Source organism: Sus scrofa, chromosome 14 (assembly GCF_054392235.1).
Source record: "Sus scrofa isolate SSC_HxYL_T2T_F1_AM1 chromosome 14, Sscrofa_HxYL_maternal_Yorkshire_Landrace_v2.0, whole genome shotgun sequence".
NCBI classification, from domain to species: Eukaryota; Metazoa; Chordata; class Mammalia; order Artiodactyla; family Suidae; genus Sus; species Sus scrofa.
Window position 1 is genome coordinate 74,151,997 of NC_139396.1, and position 24,578 is coordinate 74,176,574.

A 24,578-nucleotide genomic window follows, 5' to 3' on the forward strand; every position below is an offset into this window, starting at 1 on the left:
CCAGGAGAATAGTGGGTGATTCCTTTGAGATAAAAAGGGAAAGCTGTGTGTGTCTGTGTGTGTGTTTCAGGAACGACACTGAACAGATTTGTGTTTTAGAGATGCTGAGTTTGATGTTATGGGGACTCATTCAGCAACACAAACAATCAGTAACCCAGAAATCAAGCCTTGGAGAGGGAGTTTAAAGATTAAAACATAAAGATGACCTACCTGCAGAACAGCTGGGAGAGTGACTTTTGAAAAGAGAGATGCGGGATAGGAAGAAAAGAGTGTAAATGAGGAGAGCTGGACTCAGCTTCAGGGAGGAACGACATCAGGAGGCAGGAGGTGAGAAAGAAGCATGCAGCCCGAACCCAGGAACTGGCAGGAGAAAGTGGGACACGACTGGGATGCTGAGGTACTGAGGGCAATGTCAAAAAAAAAATCGCCTCCAATCCTGAGAAGTTTTCAGCTGGAAAAAAAGACAGCTCCGGGTAGGGAAAAGAAGTGTTCATTGGTAACCTTTAAACCAATGTTTCAGGATAATTAAGGAGGAGAAGGCATATGACAGTAAATTAAAGGTGGTCTGGGATGCCAGGGAAGAACAGACCAGGCAGTGAGGGGACCAGGAAGCTGTGAGCAGCAGGAGAGGGGACCCCGCCAGGCACACAGCAGACACGTGAAACTTTCCCAGTGAGTGAAAGGAGACAGGGAGGGGAGGACAGAAAATACTTTCCACTGTTTAAGAAAAAAATTTTAATTAAAAATTTCAATTGAGGTATAACTGACATATATCATCATATGAGTTTCAAGTGCCCAAGACAACAATTTGATATTTGTAAATGTTGCGAAATTATTACAGTAAGTCCAGTTAACGCCTGTCACTATACATATTTAGAATTTTTTTTTTCATGATAAGAAAAAAAAGGTGTTAATGTTTAAAATACCAGGATTAGAAGATAGTAAAAAGGCTACAAGGTCAGATGTCAGAGACCAGAGAGAGGATGAGAATCTAGGGGGAAATGTCTTAGTTGAAGGGATCTTTTTTCTCCAGAGACAGGAGAGGGGTGGGAAGTGGGGCAGAATGAGGACAGATGTGTTGAGGGGTGGGAGGGCAGATGTGTGGGCTTTAGGCTTCTCAGAGGAGCAGGTGATGGGGGTTTTAAGAGACCCTGGTTGGGTTGGGAGGGCCATGCATAGAATTAAGGGTGAAAAGCAAAGAGGACTTTTGGCAAAGCTGCTGTGAAGAGTGGACTAAGCCTTTATGAAAGGCAGATGGAAAGTGCACGGAGGAGCCAAGGTTACAGTGCCCTTGCCTGCAAGCCTTGTGGGTCTCTCCAACAATGTCTCATGACACTGAAACATGGGAAGAGGAGGGTTTCTAGGAGGGTGATGTGGCAAGTCCAGAGGAAGGTGTGAGAGACTGGAGCATCTGAGAGGGCGGCAGTGAGCAGAGCTGGACAGGGTGTCTGGTGTGGCCTGAAGGAACTCACAGAGCAGTCTCCATGGGAGACTGAGAAGGAAAAGAGCCCAGAATTCACGAAGAGAGATTCTGAAGATAAGGGGTGTGGGAGAACAAAATGAACTTTCTACACCGTACAGGTCCCTCTGCCAAAGGAACAAGGGTAATTGTTTTCTCGATGTCACAGAATAAAAAATGAAAATATTTGGAAAGTATTTTGGATACATATATAGAAGGCCCCATTAGTTCTAAGGAAGCAAGACCAGTGTGCTTGAAACTTTCATTGTAGAGCACAAAGAACAGGGCCACACACAAGCAGGAATTTAAAAAATGCTTTAGATACTGTTGAATCAGTGATAAATCAAACATGGAATAAAAGCTACTTTCCTTCCCAGGCTGTGGACATGAGCTAATAGAACTGGACTGAACAGAATGATTTAAGTGAGGACACTGCTTTATGTTTAAAAAAGGACTCTGTAAATATTTACAGGCAAAGAGGGTTCTTAGATAAGTGAACCCTCTATGGCTTTTTGATGTCATAAAAATAAGTTTTAAATGGAGAAGACATTAGGGATTTGGTAGCTTTCAATTTTTCATGGGGCCTGGAAATGAGACCCAGAAGATTTTTTTTTTTTTTTTTTTTTTGGTCTTTTTATGTCCGCACCCATGGCGTATGGAAGTTCCCAGGCTAGGGGTCAAACCGGAGCTATAGCTGCTGGCCTACACCACAGCCACAGCAGTGCCAAATATGAGACTCAGCTCACAGCAACGCCAGATCCTTAACCCACTGAGCGAGGCCAGGGTTCAAACCCGCAACCTCATGGATACTAATCGGGTTCATTTCCACTGAGCTACAATGGGAACTCCCACAAGATAATTTTCAGTATCACATTTGTGAAACTTAGTTTCATAACTAAGAAGAAAATGAGCTATTTTTTAAAATGTTTTGCTATTTAGATGACTTTCACTTACCACCCAAGATTGCACCAAGATTTTATCCTACTGGTTCCCTAAGCAGATAAACTCACTGAAATTCCCCCAGAAACTTCTTTAAAGGGAAAAATTTCTGGTACTGTCTCCAGAGATTCCAATTCTAGAGACCTGAGGCTGGGCATAGGAATCTGTATTTTTACAAAAGGTCTCTAAAGGAACAGCGAGTCTCCTACTGATAAAGACTATGATTAATAAACTGCAAACTAAACATATATATTTACATAATGTATGTGTGTATATATATATCTATGTGTGTGTGTGTGTGTTTTGTCTTTTTAGGGCCATACCCACAGCATATGGAGGTTCCCAGGCTAGGGGTCCAATTGAAGCTACAGCTGCTGGCCTATGCTAGAGCCACAGCAATGCCAGATCTGAGCCGTGTCTGCGACCTACACCACAGCTCACAGCAACGCTGGATCCTTAACCCACTGAGCAAGGCCAGGGATCAAACCCGCAACCTCATGGTCACTAGCTGGGTTTGTTAACCACTGAGCCACCCAAGATTTTATATATATATACTTGGAACTCCAAGTATATATATATATATATTTAAATGGCTGTACCTGCAGCATAGGGAAGTTCTTGGGCCAGGGATGAATGTGAACTGCAGATGTGACCTACATCACAGCTGCGGCAATGCAGAATCCTTTAACCCACTGAGCAGGGCTGGGGATGGAACCCACACCTACGTAGCGACCCCAGCTGCTGCAAGTGGATTCTTAATCCACTGTACCACTGTGGGAAATTTCAAACTAAATATTTTGATTGACATTGTACATAATTCAAGAGCCAAGTGGCATTGCTCAACTCCTTTCCCGGATAGAAGACTAGCTTGTTATTTCATTTGCAAATCAAACATGCACAGCTTTGGTTTTACTTATGCCTCCTTAAGAATATAAATAGGCCTAAAGATAATTTGACCATAAACTAGAAATTAATTTACTACTGTACATTCTTCCTTTCTCCTATGATTCCACTCCATTGACCAGTATAGCACTGATAAGTGATGAGATCACTTTCTGTATATTTGCCACAGGGAAGCATTCATGTTTCCCTCTCTCGGGATGGGCTCCAAGGGAAGGAAAAGTGAGAAAAATAAACGTAGAGTATATGGGATCCAGGAGTTTAGCAAACTGCTGACAAAATTCAGTGTGCTAACTCTACTGATGTTCTTGTAAGTTTGCTGAAATAAAAGTCAAAGCTTTCAGTGAGCTCTTCATTGAAAGAGGGGGAAGAAACAGAAAGAGCAAAAGAGATGACACTGAAAAGCTTGAGGAAGCAGAGCAGGCAGGACAGCACCCCTTCTCAACTCCAACTCGGAGCTGCCCCAGCCACAGCACTGCATTGGCTACTAAACCAAGACTTTCTGCTTCTGAGGTGTGGGATTCCATGTGAGATATTTTTAAAAGTGAAAGAAAACCAAAAAACCCACAAAGAAGAAAGAAAGGATGGAAGAAAAGGAGAGAAAGAGGAGGAAGGAAGGAAGATAGACAGAAAGACAGAAAGAACCAACCAAACAGGAAGGAGAGAGACAGACAGAAGAACCAACCAAACAGGAACAAAAACAAAATCACTAAATACTCCTATCCCTTTTTTAATGAAAACTGCAGAAAACTACTAACCTGAGTCCATCTGAAATCAACTTGTATTTATTGGGCAGCTATTCTGTGCCAGGTTTGGGGACAACAGCAGAAACCAAGTAAACAGTCTCTGTATTCATGGGTTACTTCAGATATTTCCTACAAACTAGGCCTGATATTATTTCATAGCTATAATTCAGATTCAGCTGTACTAAAATCAAGATACTCCTAATATTTTACTGAAACCTGAATAAGTAGCTACTGCATCCAACCAGAAACACTGAAAAATGTTCTTATAAGAAGCAGGTTGTCATCTACACCTTTTGGGAAAATTCTGTTCCATCAGATGGCTGAAGGCTTTCATGTAGCATCCTATAATCATCACGGACAAGCATTTTAGAAAACAGGCACATGACACCAGTGTCATTTCACATCTCCTAAAGTCTGTGTATAAAAGATTGTTCCTACATATGTGAGGCAAGTGTACAATCATTACTAGAATTCTAAGATGGCTTTCAATCAGCTGGCAAACAGGTGTTTTGTATTTGCAATAATCTCTAAACAGTGGCCTTTAAAATTCTTGAAATCTTACCCACAATCACATATGTAATTTTACACTGCAACCCAGTGTACCTACCTCTCTGCGCACTCTGCGCATGACAATGCACATCCAAAACTGCAAAAAATGTTTCCTGCAACAATCGTTACCCTCACAATGCATGGTGTTCATAGATATTTTCTGTTACATTTTTCTGAATTAATAAACTTTTATCTTTAGGGTAGTTTTAATCTTTGCAGAAAAACTGACCAGAAACTACAGAGAATTCCCACATATCCTGCACATCAGACCTCCCAGTCTTCATTCCCCATATAATTAGCATCTTATATTAGTGTGATATATTTGTTACAATTAATAAACACTTATTTATACATTTCTACTAACTAAAGTCCATAGTGTACATTTGGGTTTACTCTGTGTTGTATATTCTATGGACTCTAGAATGGCATGTATCCATCATGACATTATCCTACAGAACAGTTTCACTGCTCTATCTGCTCATCATTCACTCCTTCCTTCTCTCTGCATCCTCGCAATCACTGGTCTTTTTATTGACTCCAGAGTGTTACTGTTTCTAGAAAGTCATAATTGGAATCCTACAGCATGCAGCCTTTTTTTTTTTTTTTTTAAATGAGTGCATCTATGGCATATGGATGTTCCCAGGACAGGGACTGAATCTGAGCTGCAGCTGCCTCACATCTATGCCTCAGATGTGGTAATGCTAGATCCTTTAACCCGCTGGGTTGAGTGGAGGAGCAAACCCATTCTTCTGCAGCAACTCGAGCTGCTGCAGTTGGATTCTTAACTCACCACTCTCATGATAGGAACTCCTGGTATGCAGCTTTTTACACTGGCTTCTTCTTCTTCTTCTTCTTTTTTTTTTTTTGCCTTTTTCATGGCCGCACCCACGGCATACGGAAGTTCCCAGGCTAGGGGTCTAATCAGAGCTGCAGCCACCGGCCTATGCCAGAGCCACAGCAATGTGGGCTCTGAGCTGCATCTGTGACCACACCACAGCTCACAGCAATGCCAGACCTTAACCCACTGAGCGAGGCCAGGGATCGAACTTGCAACCTCATGGTTCCTAGTGGGATTCAGTTCTGCTGCGCCATGAAGGGAACTCCTACACTGGCTTCTTTAATGGGGCGCTTATGCATCTGAGGTTCTTCCATGTTTTTGAGAGCTAATTCTTTTTATTGCTGAGTAATATTTCATGGATGTATCATAGTTTGATATTATTGCATTCTATTTCATTAGACTATTTGGGTCGTGAATTAGGTAATCAGTAAACTGATTTCAGAATCTATGAGTGAGTCATATCTATAGTTTGGATGCTGTTGCCTAAAATATGATGTCAGGTACTTTCTGGACACAAAGGAACAAACATTTTAGTCCCTATCTTAGGAGTCAGAACATTATTGGGAAGGAAAAGTCTCCATGTGTGAGATGTTTAGCAACGAAAGGGGAAAATGGAACAGAATAGAATTCGAAATCTCTTAGTGCTGTCAAGGAATATGAAGAAGTGGGAAATGCCGTGACAGAATCTCTGTAAGAGCAGGACCTCACTGTCACTTACTGATCAAGAGACCCAGACATGGTACTTTTAGATGCCTCATTTTCCTTTGTAAAATCTGTATAACAATAATGCCTATTGCACTGAGTACTTAGAAAAAAAAATGAAGCACGCAGAAATAGAGCTAAGAGGAGGACCTAGCACATAAAACTTCAACAAATATTAATATATTGTTATTCTTAACCACTTATCTTGGCCTAGAATATAGCAAAACTTCAATAGACATATCTTTTAAAGACTAGAGGATTCCACTTTTTATAGGCTTAATTTAGTTGGTGGAGGTTTCAGTCAAAAGATGTGAGCCTTGAAGAATGTATGCAGTTTGGTAAGTAGACAAAGGAAGAAGGATGTAAGAGGTTGAGAAGTAGAAAAAAGGAACATTTGGAGAATAGCGATCAATTTAATTAAAGTTGAGAGTTAGGAGGCAGGAATGAGAAACACTGACTGCCTTTTAGAGATGCTGGTGACCTTGGCAAATGACAGATATTTGATGGGTACAGGAAAAAAAGACTCCAGTTACCTAAGCAGAGAGAATAAATTCTAACACCCTCAAGCATCCACTGTTTGTAATGACTTAACTTCTGTTCTTTGCATTTTGGAATAGTACCAATTTTGGAATAGTACCAATCTGGAGAACTGAGAAGATAACATTCAAAAAAATTTCTGTGCTTTGCGGGTGAGAAAGTCTACCCATTGTCCAATATTGTAGCCATTTTTCATATACGAATGTTTTAAATTTAAATTCAGGCAAAGAATTAAAAAATCATTTCTTCAAGCCACACTAGTTACATTTCTGGTGTTCATTAACCACAAGTGCCTAGTGGATATTGTACAGAACAGCACAGATATACAGCGTTTCCATCCTCATATAAAGTCTTTTGAGAGAAAAAGGTCTAGAGGCTAAAGAGGCATCTGGAAGAGGGGAAAATGGGATGGATCTGGGCGTGACCGACAAAGAGAACTACATGAAGTGCAGTTTATACTGGAATAGCAGAGATCAGTAGATCTTCATGGTGAGGGAAAAGCTCCAGAAAAAATAGGGCAGCTTGGGAGTTCCTTCGTGGCTCAGTGGTAATGAACCTGGCTAGTATCCATGAGGGCATAAGTTTGATCCCTGACCCTGCTCACTGGGCTAAGGATACGGCATTGCTGTGAGCTGTGGTATAGGTTGCAGACTCGGCTTGGATCTAGTGCTGCTGTGGCTGTAGCACAGGCTGGCAGCTGTAGCTCCAATTCGAGCTCTAGCCTGGGAACTTCCATATGCTGCGGGTGCAGCCCTAAAAAAAAAAAAAAAAAAAAAAAAGTAAAAAAAATAAAGAGAGAGAGAGAGAGGGCAGCTTTTATAAACCTTGAAAAATTCTATGCTACAAGGTCCCAGGAGGGACAGAGGATAATGACAGAGCAGAGGCATACTTAGAGGTGAAGGAGAAAAGTCCCTTCTCCCCAGGGACATCAGGTACAGAGGACAAGTACAGAAACAGACACTTTGAAGTAGAAGATACAGATACTCATGCCTGTGCAGGTATGGACACTTTGAGTAGGAGGAAGAACAACCATGAGGCATAAAGAAATTAGAAATTAGACTGGACTAGTGTTTCACACAGTGGATACAGAATAAATGTACTTACTGAAAATCAAGATCTGTAAAATTATTTGGAAGAAGCTGTGAGGATATACAGATATTTTTTACAATCTGGCAACTTCCAGGTGTCAAAATATTTGATAATTTTCATATCCATTAATCAAACAATAATTATTATTCATTGAATCCTAATACACCAGGCATTCTGAGCAAACATAATGAAACGGCAAGTCTGGATTTATGGAAAGAACAAGAACAACGTAAATGCTAATTATGGAGTACAGCTTAAACATGTTCTTTCAAATTAGGGGTGGTGACCCTCTAGCACTTAGGCTGCAACTCTCAGCTCTTGTCCTTTTGCAGATATCATGACTCAATCTTGCCATTCCTTCTGGCTGAGCCCAAGGAAGTCTCAGGAGGCCTTTCAACACAAGACCCATGATTCAATTTACTAGTTAGTATGAGATATAAAAACTATTCATAAATTCAGGACAAATGATATTAGAATTGTATAGACAATCACACAGAGGAAGCCCACAGTAAAACTGCAGATTCATTTTATAATAATATACTTCGCCTCCTTATTTCAAATCCAAAGAGTTAATCACTCATCAGAATAAAAGAGCAGACCTCAGTAATTGACCCCAGCTCTTTTAGTTATTTAACCCCTAATCTAGGAACTTTCCCTTATTTGAGAGAACCAGAAACCAGAGCATGTTAAGAACTGCAACTTAAAATGAACAAAGAGGCACATACCAGACTGCTTAAAAGTAACCCACTAGGAGTTCCCTAGTGGCCTCATGGTTAAAGGATCTGGCTTGTCACTGCTATGGTTGGATTGCTGCTGTGGTGTGGGTTTGATGCCTGGTCCAGGAATTTCCTCATGCCATAGGCATAGCCAAAAAAAAAAAAATTAACTCCCCCAAAATGTATTCTACTGTTCTCAGTTTTTCAGTTAAGCATGCAGTAACAAAGCTGTTAGAGTAAGAAGACAAATCTTCTAACTTCTCTCCAAGGAATGTAGGAGGAAGACTATGGATACATTAGTTACATAAAGAACAAATGAAGCCCATGAAGCAGTGAGGAGCAGTGAAGACAGATGATATTTTTCATATTATTTCACTTAATTTTAAAAGGCAGCCTACCAATGTGGACATTTTCTGAGGTCTACTGACTTACCTGTCTATACTTCAAATCAGAGAATCAAATTGGAGTTAAAATGGTTTTATCATAAGATTTAGTACCAAATATATATATATATATATATATATATATATATATATATATATATATATATATATTTCTTTTTAGGGCCGCACTCATGGCATATGGAGGTTTCCAGGCCAGGGGTTGAATCGGAGCTATAGCTGCCAGCCTGCACCAAAGCCATAGCAACGCTATGACCTACACCACAGCTCGAGGCAATGCGGGATCCTTAACCCACTGAGCAAGGCCAGGGATCAAACCCTCAACCTCACGGTTCCTAGTCGGATTCATTTCCACTGCACCATGATAGGAATTCCGCAAATAGATATTCTTGACAAAAAAAAAAAAAAAAAAAAAAAAATCAGAATATAGAGGGCAATTAAAGAAGAAAAGGGATTCTTAAATGCCTGTTCTGTTACCAATCTTGATGAATAGTTCATATAAGCTGCTGACCTTTCTGTGTTGAATCATCAGGGCCCATAACTGCTGAGCCCACTTTGTTAGCCAGTCACCTGACTCCTTAGTTCCAGGCTCTGCAAGGGAAAAATTTTGGCAGGGTAGTTTATCCTGGTTTCTCTCAATATATCTGAAACATTCCAAATTGAGTTCAATAGAATTAAAGAATATTGTTTCCATTTTCTCAACAGAAAGCTGGATAAGCTCATAAATGGCAGAAATAAATTACATGATAATGTGAGAAAAAAGAATGTATACATGTATGTGTAACTGGGTCACCACACCATGCAGTAGAAAATTCACAGAACACTGTATACCAGCTATAACAGAAAAAAAATAAAAATCATTATATAAAAATAAATAAATAAAATAAATTACAGAAAGAACTTTGAGATATTTTAGGTATTCCAGCTCCTCTTCATGTTCCAGTGTATACCAGTTGTTTCCAAAATGATTTATTCAGTACTATGCCATTAAATGGAAGTTTTATTAATTTGTATTATATATATATAAATATATATGTAAATGATATATATAAATATATCATGCATAAATGTTTGTGCAAATACTTCTGTGGCCTTTCTTGTAAAGGGGCCTTTTTTATTCTTAGACTAAATCCTTTAAACTATAAAAAAGTATATTACATAAAAGTATAGTATTATAATATCCTTTCCTTTTCTTAAATATGCTGTCAGCAAAGATTAGTTGCTTTAAGTGATCCCCGTTTTCAAACCCAAATTCGTTATTCTCTCTCAGCCTCCTGTTTTGAAATCCTGAAACTTGAGAATCATTGCTATAGAAGAAAATAACTCTTTGATGTGCATGATCATCAAAATATTTCAAGGGATGGCTTTTAGAAATAAAACACAGAAGTTATTGAAGTATGATGACTACAGTTAGAAAAAAGTCCTTTAGTAATACTTTTTAAAAAAAAACTCTCATAAGTAGTATTTGTTCCTCATGGAGAATTTGAAAAGAAAAAATTAAAACTTAAAAAAAATCACTTATAATCCCCGCAACAATGTTTTTACATGTCAGTACTTTTTTCTTTACATTTCTTAATATTTATTTTTGCAAAAAGGGGGATGGCTTTAGGTTAACTGCTTCATTTCAAATTACTTGGTAAGCCTTTAGAAAGACTGTCTACACAGGTAAGATTTTATGATTACAATACTATGTCTATTGTGCAGGCTAGTGAACTAACTTTAGAGATGAAAAGTCAGGTAGGTACCAAGCTCTGAGAGTGAGATGAAGCAGCCAATCAATCCTTAGTCTAAAGGATTACACCAAGAGTAAAGTTGGCCTAGAGTTGTGTGTATGAGGACATCTGAAGCGTACTTAATTTTTAACTCTACAAAATACCTTGAAACCAAGGAGCCCTAAAAGCCTTTCTTAGAAAGGCAGGAATAGATGAAAGTATGATTATCTCTCATCCAATAGATGGAAAAAAACCAGGCTCAGCCAACAGTCCAGGAGGTTAAAGAAGGGACTAGAGTTTCCGAGGCAGTCTTGAGCTCTATTGTTAGAGCCTGCAAATTTTTTGAAGGAAACAGGAAAGTTTGACTTGATTTTGCTTGGCCTTTTGGCCTGCAAAAATACTAAGGCAGCTTGACATTTCGGCTGCAAATTTTACAGCTGTGTAATCACTGGGGTCTGGGAGACCTTACTATACTTGGTTCAGCTCTTGAATGCCTTTTGAGACCAAGACAATAGAACTTGTAATTAGCAAAGTACCATAAGTCTTGGAGTATGACACATGAATAGAATTCTTCCTCTTTCTCTTTCCCTGTACAGGACATAAAAATAGAACAAGTAACTAGTATGTTTTGCACATCTACTCACACTAACTTAAAAAAATACACTAAAAGATGGACCTTGGCAAGAGCAATGTGCAATAGGAGGTGAGTAATTTTTGTGTTCTTCTAAAATTGAGATTTCTTGCTGACATGAGGGTCAACCTAAATGTGTTAGAAAGGTGTTTGTTCTGAACTGTCCTTCCCTTTCCAGTCCCAATGTTACAAATCCAGCTCAGGGTCTTACGACTTTTCCTGGGCCACAAAATAGTTGCTTTGATTTAGTCTCCCTACTCATTCCCAATTTAAACCAACTCACACACAGATGCCAGATAACTATTCTAAAACACATTCCTTCATCATGCCAGTTCCCACCTCCAAAACAATATATGACTAGCTATCAAAGAGAAATCAGGAATTGCACACTCAAGGTCCTTCAGAATCTGACCCACGCACGTGCAGCTCATTTTTCCTTTTCAATCCTGTGTAATTCACACTTTCTTTTTTTATTTTTAATGTAGGTTTTTCCCCCTTTCTTTTCTTTCTTTTTCTTCTTCTTCTTTTTTTTTTTTTTTTTCAGCTGCGTCTGTAGCATGTGGAAACTTCTAGGCAGGGGATCAGACTTGTAGCACTTGAGCCACTGCAGTGATAATGCAGGATACTTAACACACTGTGCCACAAGGGAATTCCCTAATCTGGAATTTCCAAAGTAGATTTTTTTTTTTTTTTTAAACAACCTTCCTTTATGAGCTTCAGGCTTTTCTGGCTCTGTTTTTTTTTTTTTTTTTTTTTTCTCAAGCTACTCCTTCCAAGAAGACTGCACTCAATTCCCTCTTCAATATTCTATCCATGTCTCCCAAAGCCAACTGTAAAAATCTTCTCTCTCATAAGCTGCTGACACAGAACCAGATGCAACCGTCCCTTCCTCTGTTCCTCCTCAGAAACTGAACTTCATGCCTACTTGTTTACTTTTGTCTCACTCTTTACATGTGTCTCATTTTCTGCTGCCACATAAGGTAAAGAGCAAGATTCTCAAGTGAATCCTTGTAAGTCTAAGCCATTTTTCAACAATAGACTTTCTGGGATTCACATATAGAGGCCTCTGTCTCTGAAGAGGGAACTGACTTCTTCTCCCCACCTGTAACCAGAGCTCAACCTCTCTCTTCCTATCAAAGGGGGAATGGTTGTAAAAGTCATTTTATACCATGCACTGTTATAAATGACCTGATCCAGCATCTTATGTTAGTTAGCCTCTAATCTTCAGATGATTCTAACTGTGAAATCTGTTCATTTCTACAATGAACAAAATGCTGTCTTACAAACCAGTTCATTTGATTCTCACAACTCTGGGAGATAGGATGACGTGACTATCCCATACTATTGAGGAGAAAAATGAGGCTCGAAGAGGTTACGTGACTTATCCAAAGTAACGTAAGTAGAAGAAAGTTTTAGTGGCAGACAGAAATGCAGAAAGATTATCAGATTTATCTATAAGTTTATGTTAAGTATAAGATTAAGGAGGCAGAGGGAAAGGTCTAGTGAGAATCCTTCTTCCTCGCTATTTCCTTTGCTCAACAGAAGGGAAATTATGAAAAAATATCTAAGATTTACTGAATGCTTGCAAAAGGACAGGGACTGCATAAAATGATCTCATTTACCTTACATGATAGTTTTATGAGGTTCCTATAACTACAGAGTACAGATGATGAAACAAGATGAGAAAATTAGCTTGCCCAGGCTGGAACTGCGATTTGAATCCACATCAACAGCCAAGACATGGAAGCTACCTAAATTTCCATCAACAGAGTAATGGATAAAGAAGATGTGGTACTATATGTACCACATGGAATATTACTTAGCCATAAAAAGGATGAAATAAGGACATTTGCAGCAAATGGATGAACCTAGAGATTATCATACTGAGTGAAGTTAGACAATGAAAGACAAACATGATATCACTTGTATGTGGAATCTAAAAAAGAATGCAAACGAACTTAGCTGCAAAACAGAAGCAGACTCATGGACTTTGAAAACAAATTTATGGTTATCAAAGGGGACAGGCTGGGGAGGGCAGGGATGGATTAGGGGTTTTAGATTGGCATATGCACACTGAGGCTTATGGAATGATTGGCCCACTGGGACCTGCTGTATAGCACAAGGAACTCTACCCGATAATTCTGTGACAACCTATAAAGGAAAACAACTGAAAAAGTAAAAGAAAATAACCTGCTCAACTCTTGGAAAAAAAAAAAAACAGAACTACAAACCTACATTTTTAAATATGTGCAGTTTATGTCAATTATATCTCAATAAAGCTATAAAAATAATGTTAAAAACTGCATTAAAGCCCACATTTCTAATATCTATGCCAATACTTCTCAAATTTTAATTTGTGATTTGATGTGACTCACCTGAAGAATTTGTTAACTGCGGATTCTGATTTGCTGCAGCTGATAAGGGGTCTGGGTCTGAGGGTCTGCATTTGCGAAAAGGCCCCAGATGAGGCTGATGCTGATGGTCCCTGGACAACACTTTAAATACCAACATCTTTATATTCCTCTCAGAAACTGCTAGAGTTAGCAGCTCCAATCACTGATGGTCCAATCCTGGAGACCTACTAGGGCAGGGAAATAAGGAAGGGGAGAGATTCCTGACTCTGTCTTAGCCAAGCCTACTATTCAAGCTTCTCTAAACACCACTCACTGTTCCTTCTGCTAAGTCCTCTATATGCTTTCAAGTTTTAACGCCTGCCTTCTTTGTTTTCTCATAAAAATATTTTCCTCCTGAAGCACATAAAACATTGGTTCAGATAATACTTAATGGTATTATTTTGAACTACAACCTTTTTCTAATTGTCTGGAACACAATCCCATCTACAGTCATATCACACGCATTTCACCACGCCCTGCCTTTGTTCTTTGATTTGACATATTAACCCATATAAAATGTCTTAATTATCTAGATTTCCATCATTAAGCACTGCTTTGTGTTCTATTTGTTTGTAAAGAAACAAATAGAATGTATCAGCTATTTTTTTCCCCTAAGCTTGAGATCTCCAATGTAAGTCACACAAGTTGCAAATGTGGGGTTTATTCATCCATTCATTCACCTGTCATTGTCCAGTAGCAATGGTGTACTGGACACTGGGCTAGCTTTGCCCTCATGATCCTTATGTTTCACTTGAAAATCAAAACACAATGTACATATATTTTAATACATGATTTTATATTATGTGCATGAACCTACAAGACACGGTGTTTATTCTTTATTTTTTAGGGCCACACCTGAGGCATATGGAGGTTCCCAGGGTAGGGGTTGAATTAGAGCTGGAGCCGCTGGCCTGCACCACAGCCACAGCAATGCAGGATCTGAGCAGCACCTGCGACCTACACCACAGCTCACAGCAACACCAGATCCTTAACCCACTGAGCAAGGCCAGGGATCAAACCTGCGTCCTCATGGATGATAGTTGGATTCATTTCTGCTGAGCCATGACGGGAACTCCAAAATGTAGCATTTTAATTGCATACATTTAGTTTGCTTATTTTTAACTATTTTATGTAGTTGTTCAGATGCTCTGATATAATGTGGTAATTAATGTCACTTTCCAATATAAAAATCTTATTATGTTAACTTAGCCTCTGCAGATATTTGTTCTAAAGTATGCCCATGCACACATACCATGTCCTCTCAAGTTTAGTAAAGTGAAAATGAATCAATTTTTATTAAATTTATCAGAGTCAAAGGAAAGGCTCATCCTTCGCCACACCATCAGGTTTTAATTGGCTTCCCTTCTATCATGAATTTAGTTTTAAAAACTTTGCCTTCAAAACACAAGTCACTCTTTCTCTCCCAACCTTAATAAAAAAATTCCTAATTTCTGGCTGTCCGGTGGAGCCATCTCTGACCCTCACTCACACTTTTTTTCCCGTTTACATTCACTTGCTGCAGTGCTAGGAACTTTGTGTGTAATTTTTCATTCTCACAACAATCATGTGTGGCAGGTCTATTATTGAGCCCATGTTACATAAAGATATGAAGGCTTAGAGAGTGAAAATAACCGCTAATATTGACTGAACAGAAGAAATATTTTCTCTCCAAAACTGACAGTGTTCTCACTTATTCCTGCCTCTGAGTAGGGCTGTCTTTAATCTCCATGTTACACAAGAAGCTACCAGGCTTAAAGGGCCGACTGCCTGATCCAGGTTGACACAGCCAGTTAGTGATGGGCCCAGGGTCCCAAGCTAGGAATGCAGTCCAGAACCTGGGCTTATACCCACCATCAGGTAACCTGATGGGGGTCCCATAACTGAAGGAAGGTGGCAGAGTCAGGACAGAAAAGGCTGTCTGAAAGCGAAGCCCCTGAAATCAGCCGCTGCACACAGTTATTTGCTTCTTCATCATCCTTCTAAGTCCAAGGACAGGTTTAAATCTGTCCCTTATTTGAACTCAAGGGAGCACAGGACTCTGCTGTCGAGTCTCTCAGAATTGAGAGAAAAAGAAGAAAAGTAATAGCAGTTTGAAAATTGCTTCCTTTTCTAACTCTTACTGTCCATCTACCCACTGGCATCTGTGCCCATGCACCTGCCCAGGGCCAACCTGGACCATCATTTCCTCTCATCCGTTCAAGATCTTTCCTCCTGAAGTGTCCCCCTCTCCCATCCATTGTCAGTTTATCCTTCCTTCCTCAATTATTTCTATCATTTCACAGGCTATCCTGTTTCCTAGCTTTAGAAAGCCCTCACTAGGTCCCAGCTCCTGCCTCTTTTATCTGGACCTCAACCACTACCACACAATGTTTCTGCTCTCATAAAGCTTGACTACAAAGATATTTATACCACCTACTTCCATTTCCTCACCTCCAATTATTTGTAACCTCATTTCATATAAAAGACCTGTATTTCTCTGACTGCCAATATTCCTTCCTTCCTTCCTTTTAATGGCCACACCTTTGGTGTATGGAAGTTTCTGGGCCAGGGACTAAATCTGAGCTGCAGTTTCAACCTACTCTAAAGCTGCAGCAATGCTGGATTCTTCAACCCACCGCACTGGGCCAGGGATTGAACACATGCCTTTACAGTGACCTGCGCTGCTGCAGTTGGATTCTTAACTCACCGTGTCACATTGGGAACTCTGCCAATATTTCTATAATAAATATTGTATGACTCTTATTATTAAACTATATTAAAGTGTACATATAATAGGCTTTTATATGGCCCCCCACACCCCCAACAAAAAATACTGTGACCTATTAAAACCATGTATATGCCAATGTTATATCTCAAATCCCTATATATCACAAATTTACCTATCAGTCTTGTCCATTCCTCATCCTTGAGAGTGAAAACTTTTCTTCTTTTTAATCTTGTTCCAGAAGATTTTATATAGATTTTATCACCAGGTCAGCATGAGACCCCTCCACTTCCGCCGGCTACACCCATGTCAGTCCCTTCCTCCTCGTCTTGTGGAATCTCTGGTCCACCATGAACAGTCTGCCAACTGGCTTCCATGTTCTCCCTCTCATCTTTGTTTTAGCTTTGCTTTGTTCCCCTTTGTTTTCTCTGCTCCAACTTCCCCCTTTTTCATGATCTCAGCCTCCAATGGAGGAAGAAAGAGGGCTGGCTCACCTCTATTTAGGGTCATATCTAAGTGTACAATTTGGTGCATCCTATTTTGTTTATTCCCTTTTGTTGTCCACACCCTATGGTTATACTGCCTCTCAAAACCACTGCCACCTAGAGATAAATAGTGCGTCCCCACCCCTAAGCAGCCAGTGGTACAAAGATGCACACAATGGCAATGCAGAAGGAATTTTGGTGAAGATAATGGCTCTCCGGCAGCAAGCGGGGGAAAACTAGTTTACACTTGGGGAGGAAAGGGCAAGAGCTATCCTACATACACTTTGATGATCAGTGGAAGTTATCACAGCAAAGTTATAATCTTGTAACAGGAAGAGGGACCAGAGTGCTTGGAAGAGGGTGGGGCATGTCCCCTTAGAGCATGTTTTTTTTAAGGCGAGAGAGTAAGGTGGAAGTTAGGAAATGGTGGGAAATAAACCTTGAGAAATAAACCTTGAGAATTAGGCAAAAGTCAAATCCCATGCTAAGAAATCTAGAATTTTTTTTTTTCTTTTAAGTCTCTGGGGAGTCAGCTTACTTCAAATAATAAAAGTGTTAATATTTATTGAGGGCTTCCAGTGTGCCGTGTATTATCTTCACAACACTCTTTTGAGGCAGGTGCTATTATTTTTTCCAGTTTATAAATAAGAAAACTGAGAGACATAGAAGTTAAGAAGTACTGAAGGTCAGGTAGCTAGGAAGTGGCTCGGTTTGAATTATAATTAGATTTTCATTTCAGAAAGATAAAGGAGTGTATTTGGTTTCTGGGTTGTTCCTGTATAATGCAGTACGGCTAGGAGAGATCTCAAGGAGTCAGTCGGGAGGGGTAAAAGGAGTAGAGGAATTCACTTTTGCCTTCCTGGTTGGTGGTGTGGGGTGAAAGTCCACATAGAGATGCCCAGTTGGATAGACGGATGGATATGGATGAGGGAAAGATGCCTAGGCTGGAGGCAGAGATTGGAGTCATTGGGCTAAAGGCCATAGCTTAAACCTGGAGGTTAAGTGAATTAGGAAGCAAAGAGTTCTGAACAGAATTTGGGGGCGGGTAGGGAGGGGGACTTGTGTTTCAGCGGTAGACACAGGAAAAAACTTAGAAAAAGAAGGAAAGGAGGGAGGGAGAGGGACAAACAGCAAGGAAAGGAGGAAGGGAAGGAGGGAGAGAGGGAGACAATGAGAGGGAAGGGCACCAGGAGATTCCAGCAGAGGAAAGAGGGAATTTCAAAAAGGTCGGTGGCCACAGAATTTGCAGAGAATTCAAAAGAGTTAGGGATCAAAAACTCTTGGGAGTCACTAGCCAGGAGATCTTTGCTCATTTTGGCCACTGCAGTTCTAGGGAAGTGGTGGAATCTGAGGCCAAAGTTCCGTGTTTTGAGGAGTTCTGGGAAGATGAGGAAATTGAAGCTAAGAACAGGGTCAGGGAAGGTGGGAGAAATAGAATGTGTACATGTATGTGTAACTGGGTCACCATGTGTACAGTAGAAAAAAAAAGTTGTATCGGAGAAATAACTATTAAAAATAATAATAATAATAAAAAAAGAAGGAACAAGAGAGAGAAATCAAAAGGAAACGTAGGCAGGGGTGTTTTTTCCAGAACCCATTTTCCATTTACATAGGAAAGGCAAATCTTCAAAAGACCCCAAAAGTGTGAAGGCATAGGAGAGAGCAAACACAAAGCTGACAGAGAAGGAGAAAGGTCCAGACTTCCAGCTGTCTTCTGAGTCTGCTCTTTCCTCCTGCTGGAGTTTTCCCCCTTTATTTATTTATTTATTTTTCCTTTGTAGGCTGAACCCAGGGCATACAGAGGTTCCCAGGCTAGGGGTCGAATCAGAGCTGCTACGCCACAGCCACAGCAACATGAGATCCCAGCCCTATCTGCAATCTATACCACAGCTCATGTCAATGCTGGATCCTTAATCAACTGACGGAGGCTTGGGATCGAACCTCCACCCTCATGGATACTAGTCAGGTTTGCTACCACTGAGCCACAATGGAACTCCTCCCCCTTCATCTTTAAACTCCTTTTCCCTGAAATTATCAATATAGTTTCCCACTTTCAATCTATTTCCACAGAGTGTTGCCCAGTTAATTTTCCTCATGTTATTCCTTTGTTCATCTTCTTTCAGTGCATTCTGTTATTTGCAAGATGAAATCCAAACTCCTTTAGAAACACAGTCCTTCTCATTCTGGTCTCACCCACCTTGTCCCATTCTTAGAGCCCCACCCCCATCCTTAGAAACCATATTTTGAGGCTGTCACTTGCATTCTATCCTATACCTATGACCTCTTGCAATGCCCACTGTTTTTTTCTATATAAAAAAACCCCTACCTTTTCTCAATCCATATAATATGTTATCCCTTTCTTATGCAGGGGTCTCTGTGCCCCTGAAACCATATAAAAAGGTTACTTTTTCCTCTACCTGTCATGCCGTCAACACATCATAAACATTTTCTACAAGTTATGTATGCTTATCACTGTGAAAAGCACCAAGGATATAAACATGCTAAAGATACAGCCCGTGACAACACCGGGGCCATAATCTGTTTGGTATTTAAATTACTTGGTCATGTTACTTAAACCCTGTCTTATATTTAACACTTCTTAAAAAATGTATAACTTGTCATCTAATCTGAACTGCAAGCTCCTCAAGGATAGAAACTGTGTATTGAAGCATTAGCACAGATTATCTGAAATTTCATCTCAGGAACTTACAGCAGGAATTGAATAAGTATTTTGCTGAAAGGAAAACTAGAGAGAGTTTCCAGTCTCAGAATAATAAGAAACTGTGTAAACTGAATTTTCTTTTCCCCTATGATATGCTGGAATGTAAATATAGCAGTTCCACAGCTTTCGCCTGTTATCACATTATGAAATCTTTTTTTCCAAGGCATTCTCATATGTACTTTGAGTTTATTTCTTCATTTACTTGCATGCATGCTGCATATTGTCTGGTGTGATGGTTGTGCCTCTCATTTTCACATTCCTTTCTATAATTTTCATCATAGGCTTACGAGTTTCATTTCTCTTAAAATGTAACTTAATTTCTCCATGTTATGAAATCGTGTCTAAAACTCTTTTAGTTAAAAGATATCACTTCCTAATTCCAAATTTGGGTTATTATGAAATGAATCACCTCTTTTACCTGATCACACCTACCTTTTATTTTATTTTATTTTATTTTTTGTCTTTTTGCCTTTTCTAGGGCCGCTCCCATGGCATATGGAGGTTCCCAGGCTAGGGGTTCAATCGGAGCTGTGAGCTGTAGCCACCGGCCTACGCCAGAGCCACAGCAATGCGGGATCCCAGCCGCGTCTGCGACCTATACTACAGGTCATGGCAACGCCGGATCTTTAACCCACTGAGCAAGGCCAGGGACCGAACCTGCAACCTCATGGTTCCTAGTCGGATTCGTTAACCACTGAGCCACGACGGGAACTCTAACACACCTACCTTTTAATAGCTACTCTTTGTTACAATTTTTATAGTTATCTCATAAGGTTTATTTTATTTTTATGTACATGTTCTGATACTATTTCTGTGGTTTTTGTGTTTTTGTCTTAAGTGCTATTGTGTGAACTTATTTGGTCAACTTATTTTGATTATTTTGCATTTTATTTCTTTTGTGTATAGTATAGCATCATACATAAGTGTTCCTTTTATTTAAAATGCAGCCTATGACTTTCTGCTTTATTTAGCTTTTTTTTTTTTGGCTATGCCCCTCAGCATATGGAAGTTCCCAGGCCAGGGACTGAACCCATGCCATAGCAGTGACCCAATTCACTTCAGTGACAACGCTGGATCCTTAACCCACTGTGCCACAAGAGAACTCCTCTGCTTTATTTTCTTCCTGATTTAGATTTTCTTTTCCTTTTAGTTTGAATGTCCTACTGAGAATTTAAGCATTTTTTTTTTAATGGACTACTTTCATTTGGGGTACTTCTGAAAATGAATTTTGCTTTTTCATCTACCCCCTTGAAATGTATTAAAATCTTGCTAAAGAATTATTAGACTTACTATCCTCACTTAATGTGCCTCTTAAACCCTCATTTTAGGGCATTCCACGTGTTGGGCTGGTATATAAGATGCATAAGGCGCCCTGAGACCCCCGTGTGGCCATCAGGGGGCCCCATTTCCAGAGACTGGGTATGGCTGACCTGCATCTGGTGGTGAGCCCAGACATCAAGTTCAGTGTCCAGCCAGAATGTGAGCTGCTGCCCCACAGGGACCAGGGCTGTGAGCTGATGAAGGAACTGGAGGGGCCGGTTATCAAAGGACCTGGCGTAGAACAGGGAGGAGGTCCAGGCAGGAGGGATCCAGGCTTGGGCTCCTGGTGAGGGCAGCTCCCCATAGAAGGCCAGCATCTGTCTTCACCTGAAGCTGATACTTCTGCCCGGCACCACCCTGAGACCCAGGCTGGGGACCCCTGCCTTGGCTTGTGCATTGCAGTTTTGCTTCTTAGAGTATAGTCAGCGACGGCATCAGCTGGGTGTGGGGCAGAAGCGCAAAAGCACAGGCCTGCCTCAGCCCACATGAGTCAGAATCTGTCTTTGAACAGGTGACTGTATACAGGTTTGTGTTTGAGAGGCACTGCCTCAGAGGGTCACACTGGCTTTCCTCAGATCATGACTTTTTCCAAGGGACATGCCCAAGGGGAATTGGGTTCCCTTTAGATTAGGCTTGATATACTCACGCACCCTGAATCCCTTGCCCAAAGGCAAGGCTGCTCACTTCTAGAGCATACAGTGGTGTGGTCACCAGAGACATCTTCCTGTGCATCCAGGACCCAAAGGGAGGCCAAGGGACAGCTGTGACACAGGGGAGGGGTTTGTGTGACTTCCAGGCTGAGTGTCCACATGAGGCCCTTGGAGGAGCAGGAAAGAGTCAGGGGTGGGAAGCGGGTGGGTCCAGGGCTTCCAATTGTACTTCTACTTCTGGCCCCTTAGAGAGGATTGAGCCTACTTCTGTCCATTTGAGCTGATATGCCCTTTTAGGAGGGTCCAAGATAAGAGAATGTGTGCTTTCTACAAACATTTTAGATATTTGATACTAACACATTAGGTAGGATTCCAGAATCATTTGCCTTATCTGAAAAAATTTCAACATTATATTTGTCAATGAAAGAAAGTAATAGCTGTCAGGTTCTTTGGGTATAATTTCAATTGTGGGAATCTTTTGACTGACTATAAAATAGGTTTTAAGCTTTTAATGTTCTCTTCCTTTTTACAAGGTATCCCACAAAGAGCAGCTCTCAAGACTCTGGAGAGACACTTATTGAGAATAAGTCATTATTTCTAACATAATGCCTTGTAAGAAAAAGTTATTTGTGAATTTATGCTTTTCATTAAAATACTGAAAATATTTTATTTGGAAATTCAACACTTAGTTTTCTCCCCCATACCTTTTGTTTTCTCTTCTTTTATTGTGGCCCTGCCCACAGCATGTGTAAGTTTCTGGGCCAGGGATTGAACCCGGGGTGCTACAGTGACAACACTGGATCCTTAACTTGCTGCAACTGTTTTCTTTTGACACCAGGAATATATGATCTGATATAATCTACATAATAAAGTGAAAAATATGCATAATTCAGTGAAAACAGATGAGAAGCATGTACCCAGCTAGAAAAGACTGAGCAAGTTAAGGTATCCAGAACAGGCAGAGTACAGAAGGATATTCGTCCCCAGCACATGCAGTGTCTTTGGGTCACAAATGTCTATTATCTCTGACTTTTATTAGAAGTATATCCTTTTACAAAGTGTATTTCCTTCTTCTGTACAGTTTTTAAAATAGACTTTCCCCCTCAACAGATCAGCTTCAAACTTTTAAAAACATTCTTCCTAACATATAATTATCATCTTCCAAAGATCCAAAAGTGCTGTCAATGTGACTGAAATCAGAATGTAAATATTTTATAAACAGCTGTCAAATCTCAATTGGCAGAAAACAAAAAGCCCCCGAATTGCTGTAATCTATCCACGAGGCTCCATCATGTAATTGACAGATAAAGACATTTTTTTTCTGAGTTTCCTTTTTCCCACCAGCGTTTTAATACATTCGCATGGTGTGCCATTCTGGATAGTCACCGTGAAAATCGACTGGAAGGTGAAATAAACTCTGAACCTCTCTAAAGCAGAAGCCTAGCTCAGTAACTGAATTCAGTTTCATGGAACAATTTCCACTCGCTGTAGTTGGAATGTCTGTTACTAACAGGGACTAAATATTGGCATTAAGGAGATATTATCAGGGCCATTAAAAAAAGGCAGTTTTGCTCTTAGCAGTTCAGTAATTCATTATTTCATTTTGGGGGCTGTCATTGAATAAACATTTCTGATATCTACGTGCCAGGCTTAACTAATAAATCTATGTCAGATCCAAAGAACTGGGCTCTGTCCAGCATCATCATAGATCAGAAATGCTCCAGTGAGAATTCTGGAAGTGGTCCCTCCCAAAGATTTATGGCTATTTTCTCTGTACCTTGCTGTCTGTCCCCCTTCCCAGAATTTTTTTTTTTAATCTTTTTCTTCTATTTTTACCACTTCTTTCTTTTTTTCTTTTTCAAATTTGTATATTATTTTATTGGAATACAGTCGCTTTAAAATGTTGCATTAGTTCAGTTATACATATACATATATCCATTCTTTTCCCATATAGGATACTGCAGAATATTGACTAGACTACAGAATACTGAGGACCTGTAATCTATTTTATATATAGTATTGTATATATGCTAATCTCAAATTACTAATTTATCCTTCCTCCCAATGTTTCCCCTTTGGTAACCATAAGTTAGCATGTTTTCAAAATCTATGAGTCTGTATCTGTTTTGTAAATAAACTCATTCATATCATTTTTAATTTGATTCCACATATAGGTGATATCATATGATATTTATCTTTCTCTGACTTTCTTCTAACCTTTGGGTCCAGCCATGTTGCTGCAAGCAGAATTATTTTGTTCTCTTTTATGGCTGAGTAATATTCCATTGTATATATGTACCACATCTTCTTAATCCATTCATCTGTCAATGGACATTTAGGTTGTTTCCATGTCTTGGCTATTGTGAATAGTGCTGATAGAACACTGGGGTGTATGTATCTTTTCAAATTATGGTTTTCTCTGGATATATGCCCAGGAATGTAACCCTTCTTTCTGGTCTAAGCAATAGACCCACTGGGACATCTATAAGCACTACTTAATTTCTTTTGGGATATTGTACTTAAGGCATTTCCTGACTCTACATTCACTCATCCAATAAATATCTACTAATCTTCTTGCACAGAACAGGTATCTTTATGGGCACTGTGGTTTTGTCAGTGAAGAAAAGATAAGGGCCTGCCCTCAAGGAGATGAGATCACACTACAGAGAAAGATAAACAACAAACCATAAACAAATGTATCAAAATTCTTCATGTCTTGCCTAAATCCCTAAGCTACACAAATAAGTATTTTTTATATATGAGGTATTTTAATATACCTTCAAAATAAAATTTCCAGTTTTTGTTTTTTTATTATCTTTTTTTTTTTTTTTTTTTTTTTAAGAGCCGCATTGGAGGTATATGGAGGCTCCCAGGCTATGGGTCCAATCAGAGCCATAGCCACTGGCCTACGCCACAGCCATAGCAACGCTGGGTCCGAGACATGTCTGTGACCTACTCCACAGCTCAAGGCAATGATGGATCCCTAACCCACTGAGTGAGGCCAGGGATTGAACCCACGTCCTCATGGATGCTTACACTAGTCAGGTTCGTTAACCACTGAGCCATAATGGGAACTCCCCATAAC

The 24,578-nt window shown here is 39.9% G+C and overlaps 1 protein-coding gene across 12 annotated transcripts in view; it reads right to left on the bottom strand.

The window, feature by feature from the left end:
* Positions 1 to 24,578, bottom strand: part of CHRM3 (cholinergic receptor muscarinic 3) — a 542,465-nt gene that overhangs the window by 280,302 nt on the left and 237,585 nt on the right. The window contains exon 1 of one of the 12 annotated variants that reach the window (XM_021071811.2): positions 16,492 to 16,732. The exons of the other annotated variants lie outside the window; for them this stretch is intronic. The gene's annotated coding sequence lies outside the window, so the exon portion shown is untranslated. Of the gene's footprint in view, positions 1 to 16,491; positions 16,733 to 24,578 lie in introns of those variants that run through there. 12 annotated transcript variants of the gene reach the window in all.